Consider the following 11,600-nt stretch of genomic DNA (forward strand, 5'->3'; position numbering starts at 1 on the left):
TGTTCCTTCAGCGCATTCATGAAATCAGACTGATGACTAGGGCTGTGGGTAACAGTATTACAAAATACATGCAGCTTTTGTGCTGGACAACCGTAAACAGTTGGTCCTTACTCCTACAACTTTATCTCAAAAGAGACGATGTCAGCAAAGTTCTGCAAAATAAAGTCAGTAATTTCTTGAAATCTTTATGAGTCACGTCCTAAAGGCAGTTAAAGATTGCAACATCAAGGAAGAGCTTGGTTTGGACTGGTTTGGACCCATTAACCATTTGATGCATGTATTGGTCAATGAAACAAAAATGAGTCTTGAAATAGTTAATATAAAAAAATCTCATGTATTATTTTTCTATAATATTTAGCGTGTACTTTGTATGTTAAAAATACATTTATAAAGGGTTTGAATGCACAGTTTGTATTTGTTTGATGACTGACAGCAACAATTAAAATATCAGAAAACACATAAAACTATTAAACACATATTTCCCATTGTTTTGGATGTTGGTCATTTGACTTCAGGCAGTTTGAAATGAGCCCTTGATACCGCTCTAATGCCTGTAGGCTAAATAAGAGGCTAGACAGCAGCTGCTTAGCTTAGCATGAAGACGGTCACCCTGGGGAAACAGCTAGCCTTTCTCTGTCTGTAAAGTGTTAGTTAGTGAGCTTTAGACTTGTTGGTAAGAAGCCAAGCTTACCGTCTCCCCCTGTGTTCAGTTTCTATGCTAAGCTAATCTTACTGGGCTTTTCCTGGCTCTAGCTTCATATTAAAGAGAAAAGTATTAGAGACTCTGCAAAATGTTGAACAAGGGCTTTTGTAAATCTGAGGTTGACATGTCTTTTTTAATCTATTTTGATCATGCTATATAAATACAGTGAAGTATCATAAAGTCAGTCCATACTCTGTCCAAAGCCAGAAACTCACTCTTAAAACAAGCCACCGGGACCGGGAAAGTTGTGATGTCATGACTATACTTTATAAAGTATAGGTATAAAGTGCTGCTCCAGTGCCATTACAGTGCTACCCTGCAATGCAGAAACAACCAATCAACAAGCAAAGCTTTTTTGGTATGGGGGCTTAATAGAATAGAATAGAATGGGAGGGATGAAACCCCTCTTTAATGGTCACACATGCAGAGCACACAGCACACACAGTGACATTTGGCCTCTGCTTTAAACCCATCCTAGTACCAGGAGTCTAGCACTAGGAGCAGTGGGCAGCTATTGTACAGCGTTAACTTATAACTAGTCCTTTACCGGTACTTACACTGGAATTATGTTCTATCTCTACCGAAATCAAATCACACAATTTACTAACTCCGCCTCGTGCCTCCTCGGTGAATCGGTCACTAAAGACATTTTTTTGGAAAGTGTTATTACATTACGGACCGGTTGTCTTCGGTCATAACAATTACCACGGTAATGGGGGTTTTAACAGTTTGATGAGGAAAATTCACGGTCACATCTCACGTCGTCGAGTCTACACACTGTCGTACGACACCGACGGAGTAGGGACTTTCTTACGACTCTTTGTGCAGGCCGATGTACTTTAGACGCGAGAAAGGTGAAGTCTAGGACGTTGGCTATACAACAACTATTGAGCCTAAATCACAGACAATAATACCTGCCAAAGTACAAACCCTTTAGAGTCATTTTTGCGAGTTTAATCCTAAATTTTCTACCCTCCGCCGAGTCCGGTCTGGTCGGAGTGTCCGGGTTTTATAAACGTGGTCAATGCAAACAGAAGTAGCCGAGTTTCCAAGTTTGAGTTTTACAGTCTCCTCGACCCTTCTTCGAACAACCTTCGTATGTTGACTATTATCACCTATAGATGACACTCGAGGTATTACATCCACACGCTCTCCTACTGACAACTCGGTTACGGTTTGGTACTTTTTCGTTAGTCATTATTAGACGTCGAGAAAGGTGGAAGTAGGGACATAGAAACTAACCTCAACTCCGTCAGGGACAACCCCGGAAACGCTGACTGCCATTCTTACTCACCACAACGTACGAAACAACGAGTGTGCGTTGGAGGACCTCGCCGAGCGCGCGCTCCCACCGCCGCCCAGTCGCCGACGATTTCGCCCACACAAAAATTTAGGGACGGTCGGCTAGTAGCGTAAGCAGCGGACTCTGAGACGCCGTCAACGAGTCGCGACCGAGCCAGAGCGGTCGCACCGTAGTCCAAGCGTTCAGGTGATCGTCCGAAACCCTCTACGGGTCTTTTCTGTGTTACCTTACGTGAAAGTTTGAACAACTCCCGAAAGTTTCACCAAAAGAGAGCGTGTTAGCCTGAACTTCTACAAAAGACAGAGAATTCCCAAGCTTACACTGATTTGGTTTCACCTTCTTTCTCCAGACTGTTCGTACACACTGTGGGAACGTCATAGACAGCTGTGTGGGAAATTTATTTGACGTGAACACTACCTGTTCGTTTAACGTCAGGTGTCTTTACACAGAAGTAGACGTTACGTAAAGTGCAAGTTTCTCTTCCGGGACATAAGGCCACGCTAAAGGCGTCAGCTTTTCTTATTGGCCGTTTGTGGCATCTACTCCTCCACAAACTATCGATTCCATAGGAAAGTCGACATATAGTAGTCACCAAGTCACAACACGCGAGAGGAGGAAGGAGAGACGCTGACATTACAGAGGAAGAGTCTTACCTCCCGGACACTGGGTGCTCGACGCCCGGGCCACCTCCAGTCGGACTTTTGAGACGGCCCGAACAAATGTACCGGAGGGCAGGACAATATGAAAACCGGCGCATGGGGTAGTGTGCGACGTGAGTTGCTTATTCCATAATGGGACACGACACGTACTCTGTTACCGCCCGAACACACACACACACCAACACACACACACAAACACCACACCACACACCACACACACACACACACACACACACCACACACAAAAACCAACACACCAGCACACCACACACACACACACACACACACACACCACCACACACACACACGACACACCACACACACACACACACACACACACACACACACACACACACACACAACACACGAGAGAGGACAGAAAGGCCAGTCTGAATTACTCTAGAAGGTAAGACGGGAAGAGAGCCGCAGAATTGTCAGTCTCCCTTACCAGTGTCCGAACAGCTACAACTTTACCTAAAAACGAGTCTCTTTTTCATTCCTCGTCTTTCCGGCGCCGCTTATGGTCGTCTTGGTTTTGGAGGGACAGTGAGTATTATTTAGACGTTAATCTGAGATGAATTTACGGTACTCGTGGCACACACACGAGCCACTAACCGAAACGCGACACAAAACACGACAACACACCTACGATCTATTTATTGCATCGCCCACCCCGGTCCCTCTAATAACGAGGTAACCAACTTCAAACCAACTCGGTACTACCGAGTGCATTCGACACTAATTAAATACGATAGGCGAAGAACTTTGTTACCTACCCTAACGGAAGTACGTCATTTCGAATGTAAAGACTCCGTCCATCAAGGCGGACTCTCAACATTTAGCCCACTCGTCCCTCTCTTTCTCGACTCTCTTTACCCTCCTTCGGTACAAAAGAAACAGAAAAAGCTTCACAAACTCCTCCGACACCCCCTTAGCAAACATTAACTCTATTCTGTTGTTGACCCAGTGCCAAGAAAAGTCAAGAATTGGGCACCACCTCTTCTAGGTCATGTAAACTAAAAGATTCACAAGCGACTATAAGTTTATATCTTCTCCTTACGTTAGTCCTGGCGTAAAAATTTACGGCGTCCCGGCATACATCTACATATAGTCGTGTACTAACGCGACTTTCAATTAAATATCTAATCAAGATACAAGTATACTTCCACCAAAAACATTACAACGGCCGTCACCGAGCTCAGTCATTATCGAGAACCTGACACTCGGCATCCCCCCAGGCAGGCTTGTCTGGATCTTATACCCTCAAACTGGACGATGACACCTCTGCCCCAGGCGTCCACCAGTGGGGACACCCGCCGGACCCCCCCACCCCCCACCACACCCACCCCACATTAACACACAACCGACAACCCCCCGGAACGAACTTCAATAACAAGGACACACAAGCCCGACAACATGACAACCCCCACCNATTATATCATGAAAGTTACGGTGCTTATTAAGCATTTTAAAACGTATGTGGTAAGTTGCCAAAGTGCTTTGTTCTGAACGTTCATCAGTATTTATAATAAATACATTTGTATTGATTTTAAGATCTTTTCATAGTTCATACGTATTGGGATCATTTGTATTAATGTGGACCGGAGGGAGAGGGTGATGAGCATAAGTTTCACTTTCCTTTTTTATTTCAATTCAAACTTTGGTCATGAAGAATATGTTTCTCTGTTGTCCACGTTCATAAAGCATAAAGCAACAGCATCAGAGCACGGTGCAGAGTCTCTAGATGAGTTTACAGTAGTCCGTCGTTCTTATTAAACATCCATGTAGTCCGTTGTATAGAACACTGTAGTTTCTATAGTTTCCCAACAGCAGCAGACGCACATTTATGACGTCCGCTGGCGCATCATAAACACGTCGGATAGTGAAAGTGCAGTCGGATTCTCTAAAGTACCGCAGTCTCTTCTCCTAAATCCTTTTGAATCCTCCTATCCACTATCCCTTAACCCCGTGACGTTTCACTCAGAGGTCAAGGAATAAACGATAGGGTTAGACGTTAGGAGCTGATTTTTGGATTATCCGACTGCAACCCAGGTACTTTCATGGGAGAAAAAGGCTCCCATTTCTGATTGGCTGGGCGGATTGCAAACCACGCCCCGTAAAACTCACAATAAGATTTGTGAAGCCACCATTTTATTATCCTCGCATTAGCATTATTAGCATTAGCCCAGCGCACCAACGCAGAGAGACTAACTTATGGCAACACAACAAAAAAAACATGGGAGCGGTGGAGATGAGGAGGTGTCGGCGTTCTGGCGATTTACTCGGAAGGCTTCAGTAGACTCCGGGGATTTCCGGCCGGGAACTTCGGGTGGCAGTATACGCCGTAAAGTTGAAGAAGTGACAGCGGCTTCGTTTTGCCTAATCCTCCCTCAGGGACTTATTCCGGTGTGAACGCAATCTGCTCATCAGAACTAAAGAGTTCTGATGAACTAAGTACTTGGTGTGAAAGCGCCTATTGAGATGTTCCATATAAATAATGCATTTTTACTTTTTTTATCTCTGTTGCTCAACCAATGGATTGATATACAGCTGTCCAGTTATTGCAACCTAAGTATATTTGGTCTAGAGGCCCATTAAACCAAATATACTTAGGTTGCAATAACTGGACAGCTGTATATCAATCCATTGGTTGAGCAACAGAGATAAAAAAAGTAAAAATGNCTTTTTCTCTCCGGGTCCCGCAACTCGACCGTCCCATCCACAAGCACCCTAAACAACCTCGTCAGTTCACACACAGATTATTGTATACTAGTGTTGAGGCTCACCTAATGAAAACACAGCGATAGAGCCATGATTGCTCAGGGACTTTAAATGATCTGGAAGAGGGAAGACCGGTCTGCCTGTTGGAAAGATCCTATCAGTAGTGACACATACACAATCTGACTGGCAGGATGCACAATACTTGCTCCACCTAATTTAACCTGGGCCCCGCGGGGGCGGTATGCTGCAGGGGGGTCAGGGGCGCTACGGTGCAGAGCCCCTCTGACCAGAACTGCTGTTTAGACAGATGCTGCTGTCACAATGAGAGGGGCATTTCAGCGAGACGCGTTGGAAGCACTTTCACAGTTTACACAGACTCCAGGCGTCTCTATTGTTCCTCTATATCTCACATGCAGAGGCCCCCCCCCCCCCCCCCCAACATCCACAACAACAACACACACACACACACACTCACACACAGACACACACCACACACACCAACACAGATCACACACACAAACACACACAACACACACACACACACATCACATCACTACACACATCACACACACACACACACACACACACAATCATTCACGACTCTCGTCACATGGTCACCCGTGCAACTGCTCGGACACACAGCGAGCACATGATCACACATCCAAACCGAGAGTTCATCTTTTCAATCACACACACCGAGGAGAAACAGCACTGACTCAAGAACTCTATGCAAAATCAGTCCCAAATTGGCGATCTGTGCATAATAGCTCGAATTACATCGGGTGAAAACAAGTAGCTTTAACTCATAAAGCATGTATGCTGTGGGTAGTATAACGGTGCATACAAAACAAGCAAATATAAAACTGTAAGACTATTACCAACAATCTTCCAAAAAGAGGAAATGCTCATGAGAAATAATAAAAAGAAAGTAATTCAATAATAATGATGAACAAGTTATACTATGAAAATGAACCTTTTGCTCAGGATAATGGAATTCTTATTTAATTCATTTTACCAATTTATTAACAAACAATAACACTATTCATTTCTTTAAGGCCCAAATTGTTCAGTTTCTGCAGTCGAACACCAATAATTAAATTACTTGAATCACTAGGGAAATGTAGTTGGAACTACCCAGACAAGCTACTCAACATGTAATTTAAACTACTAAGTTTTATTACTGTACATGTATCTTACTTGACTATCTCGCTCCAACAATCAGCTCGCAGAACAATCTGTCAGTATCAAAAGCTGCACAACTGTAGGCCGACAAATAAAAGGGACGAACCTTTTCACTTCGTTCTGTCTGTTATATAACATCACATAACGAATGTCAATTTTGTGTACATCACTTGTAGGCTTGGCCACACACACACAACACACACACACCACACACACACACACACACACACATCACACACACACACACAACACACACACACACAGCCCACACACACACACACAGTAACACACCACACACAACACACACACACACACAGCACACACACAGTGAGCACATATGAAGGTTTAGTCTCGTTTCTGCGAACTGATTGATTGAATTGATTATATACCTGCTATTTGGTGTTCTGAGTTTGTATGTTATGCGTTTATTGCACTAATTGTGAGCTGTTTTGTTAAAAGAGTTGTCTAAATGTAAAGTAGGGTCTTCCCTCTTCACGGGAGTAAAAGGCTCCTGAGCGATGTGTAAAGTCCGTCTCTGCAGCCTTGTTAACCCTTTGGCGTGGGCGTTTATTGGGCTGCAGCGGGCCTCTCTGGGATCCTGGAGCTGCGTCAGATTGTCGCGGGCCCTGTGGTTTGGACGTAGGCCAGCATGCGCTCCATTGTCGCGGAGGGCCAGCTGGGCGAGGTATCTCCGGCTCCGTGATAGAAATGACGAGCCTGAGGGCTGCCAATGTCATTCTGAGGGCAGGGCGGCCGGGCCCCCGACCAGAACACCACTCAAACACAAAGAGAGCGGGGTAGTTGTGCCTGGCAGCCAGAAGGCTATAGCCGAGGTACTCAGAGCCCCACGCAGCCCGTAAAAAGACTATTAACCTCCTGCCGAGTGTAGTGTGGGATGTCAGGGGGTGTGTGTGTGTGTGTGTGTGTGGTGGGGGGGGGGTAAATGGAGACTTTAGTGTGTGTTGGTGCCACGCCGTTCAGCCCGTCTCCACTCTGATGAAGCGTGCCTAAGGACCTGAGCCTGCACAGTTGCTGGGCAAGGTATTGTGGGCAGGCACGAGGCGATGTACAGAAATATCCACCCTCGATGAATGCTTGATCCTAAATGAAACGCTGGCTCCAACGCACATTTTTAGGCGACTGCTGCAGAGAACACAGGGTCTTAAAAGGGAGCTATTAGTCCAAAATCAACTTGTTCATGTCTCTTCTACCTCAACATGTGTCCCCTCTGTGTAAAGAGACTCTGAAAGTTTCAGGAAAAAGATTCTCTCACTTTTTGTCCTGATCCATTTATATAAAAACCTGTCTGAAAATGAGCTGATCAGATTTTGGCCACTTAATGATGTCATAACGATGTTTTGGCTTGAGTAACCATTAGCCAATCACCAACCAAGGTAACCCCCCCCCCCCCCCCCTTATCACCTGAATCTCCTCCTAGAGCACCATTGTGTTCTTTTTAACCAAATCTCTCTCAGAGGGGCGTGGGGAGGGGCTCCTTATTTTCATCTGAAGTAACAGACAGAGAATCAGCACTTTGGAAACAGGGCTGAAACAGAGGGGATTATGTTGTTATTATAACAGGAGACCTTTAATGTTTGTTCTGATAAGCAACCAAGCAAACTTACATACAACTTTTAATAGAAAGGGAAAAAAGGAAGTAAAATAAATAAATAAAAAGAACAAGATAAAAACTGAGAGTGCACAAAGCACTTTTTATTAGGGTTAGGGTTTTTTACAGCAACATATTCTAAGCTGCTGTAACTAGAAAATGTTCACTGAGTTGGCTTCATTAGAGTGTGTGTCAGGTTTAATGAAAAAGATCTTGATACAAATGATATATTATAAATATGTTACAATAATTGACTCTTAACTTTTCTACAAAAAGGGAAAGAAAAATAGTAATAGCAATGAAAATAAATTAAAAAAAGAAAAGAACAGTTTAAGCAATTACAGCAACATTTATTTTTATATAAAAAAAGTATATTGGTATATTTATTTTATTGGAGAGTTTGTGTTAAGCTCAACAAAAGATATCAGATAGAGCAATATGTTTCAATAATAATAAGTGTGAGACATTTCGTCTAACCAGAAATGCTTCTCGATCGGTTTGAAACGTGAAGCAGGAGTGAGAACAAGTGATAGAAAATCCAGGCGTTTATATATAGAGCAGACGTACTGCACAGGAGCAGCTCAACGTGCTTTAAGTCATACAATAAAAGACGAAAGGAGATAAGAGAGATGCTTCTTTCTAAACAAAGACATTTAAAAAGCCACAGGTTGAAAGAATAACAGCGTACACAATATAAGGAAACTTTCAATTGTTTTATGAAAATAAAAAGTTAAGAGAAAATAGTGATAAAAATAGAGTGAAATTGTTGTTCAAATGTAATCATGAACGTTAAAGCTTCCGCCAAGGTTCAAATCTAAGTTCCTCTGGCTGTTTTGTTCAATAACTAAAAGTAGCTTCAACGTGTTTTGTTTTCCGAGTCTGTGAACAGTCAGAAAACATTTTCCAGGTGACCTCAGAGGCCTGCCGGGTGCATCGGAGAGACGAAGAAGGTCAGAAATGTGGCAGCAGTCGCTTTAAATCAATTCAATAACTAACCGGTGGCCAGAGCAGAGACCTCATGTCATTTCTCTGGATCCAGTCCGTGATATAACCTCCGAGTGCTGCTTTATTTTTAAGTCATGACAGGCTGACTTTGTTACTGACTTGATATGGCTGTTAACATTACAATTAGAATCATAACATTGATCATAACTTATTAGCAGAACAATACAATGAACAGATATTTAACAAGGCCCCCACTTCATTAAAACATCATACATTACATTAATGCCCATCAAGCGAACAATATATTGTTATTTAATGCTGTAAATCCTGAACAACCTTTTGAACATGATGCACATTTCTGCTCCACACTTTGAACATTTGTCATCTTTTATTTTTACTGTACTCTTTTTCTTGTTTATTTATATTTTGTGTAAATATTGTCTATTTTCAATGTATTACAATAGGACTACTTTTGCTGGTTTAAAAAACATCAACAACAACAACAACAAATGTAATCTTCTTTCTGTGTCATATGCAACATTTACACCAAAGCAAATTCCTGGTATGTGAAAACCTACTTGGTAATAAACCCATTTCTGCTTCTGGAAGCTGTCTGTTCTTTCTACTGAAGTCTTGTTTTGCCTCTGATGAACAGTCCCACCTGTGCAGAAGCCGAACACAGAGAGGTGCGGGATTAAACTCAGCCGAGAGAGACTGAACTCATAATTCCCAATCTCTCTCCATCCCGCTGCCTAAGCCTGCTGGCATTCTCCGCATGACGATTCAAAACAACTGTGACAGACCCCCAGATCAAGCCCTGATGCCCAAAATGTCGGCTCCTCGCTTTGCACATCACCAGATCCACTGCTGTGAACTGAGATCATGGAGCCTGCATTTCGAGGGCCGAGGCATGCAGCTGGGCGTCGGTTTGGTCAATTTATACTTGGAGGTAATTCAAAGCCGAACAAATGTCCAATAATCAAAACATGAGACTTAATGGGTCTGGCCACATTAGGGTCTAAATGATTTTAAGGAACACGGGGGATGTAAGGAGAGCTCTGAGAAGTCAGCTGTTGCAGCGGACTGCAGCGAAGCAGAGAGATGTGCTGAGGGACGACGCTATCACAGCATGCATTTCCCTAAGTGTGTGTGTGTGTGTGTTTACGTGCCGGAGTATGTGGACTTATTTAAAGCCAGTAGCTCTGGGGACTTTTGGGATTCATCTCCTCCTCCTCATGTGTTATCAGCATTCCAGCTTTTTTTTCAAATGGTGCAGCAAGTGGCATAGTACATAAAGCAGCCTCTGCCTCTCTGAAGAGCCCCTTATCCCAGAATAGCTCCGGCCCTCTCTATCTCACTGATGCCCGAGAAAGTTTGAGCCATCACGGAAACACCTCTCAATCTGCCACGGCGACAGATAACGGCATCAACAAAGATGGCCACCCTCCCCTCAAGTCAAGACGCCATTTCTTGTTTCTGTGTTTGTGCTGAGAGAAAATTAAGCTTTCTGTCGATTAAAGTAAGCTTGTAAAAGTCTACGTTGGAAGTAGACGGCCATCTTAAGCTGATCTAACGTGGCGTTTTGCAGGTTCGACGCAGCCAACAGTTAACAGTCAATCTCCCTATCAGGAATGCTGGACTCTGGCTTTGTCTATTCTGAGAAACTCTGGTCCCCTTCCCTCCCCCCAGGCTGCACTGTCACCCTGCTCCCATACCAGGCACCAACCTCTCCCCTTGCTCTGAAGGTCAGATCTTGTGGAGCCAGAGTGTGAGAGGCGCAGTGCTAATGCCAGAATGACTGGATACACAAAATCACAGCAGCTATATAACACAGCGTGCTACCAGTGGATAGTTACCATCATACTTTATAACTCACCCCAGTCCCTGGTGCCAAAGCTCCACTTATTGCTGGCTGACAGCTTCCAGAAACTGAAAAACTAGAATTAAAATTAAGATCTTTCATCCCATACCTGGAATGACTCGTCGCTCGTGTTTATTGCTTTTAAATTCATGCGAGGCACTTTATTGTGTGACATGAGCCACGCGCCATGTTTCTCTCTATTAATATAATGTAGTGTATTTATAGTAGCATTTTTAATGCCACACTGCTCCTGAAATAATCTCTTCTAAGGTTGCATCCTCCGTGGCCACACACAATAGCAAACATCCCTCTGGGCACATAACAACAAGAAGGCTGCATGGCTATTACTTAGAGTCAATAAGCATCACAGTCACCTAAAGTGGGAAGAGTTCAGGAGTTTAAGTGAGAATAAAATCAATAATCCATTTCTAGATTTGTACTTAAACTGAACCTGAATCATCTTTCATATTCTTTAATTTGGGGCTTAATTTCCATGTTGTGTGAGGCAATGATGTAGCACCCTTCAAATTCTACTGAGTGAAAAATCCCCCCTGCAGGGATGCTCCGAATGCAACTCTCTCCCACTCCCTCCAGTGTGTACAGTGCATAAAATAACT

Source organism: Notothenia coriiceps, unplaced genomic scaffold (assembly GCF_000735185.1).
Source record: "Notothenia coriiceps isolate Sejong01 unplaced genomic scaffold, NC01 NC01_scaffold00037246, whole genome shotgun sequence".
Taxonomy (NCBI): Eukaryota; Metazoa; Chordata; class Actinopteri; order Perciformes; family Nototheniidae; genus Notothenia; species Notothenia coriiceps.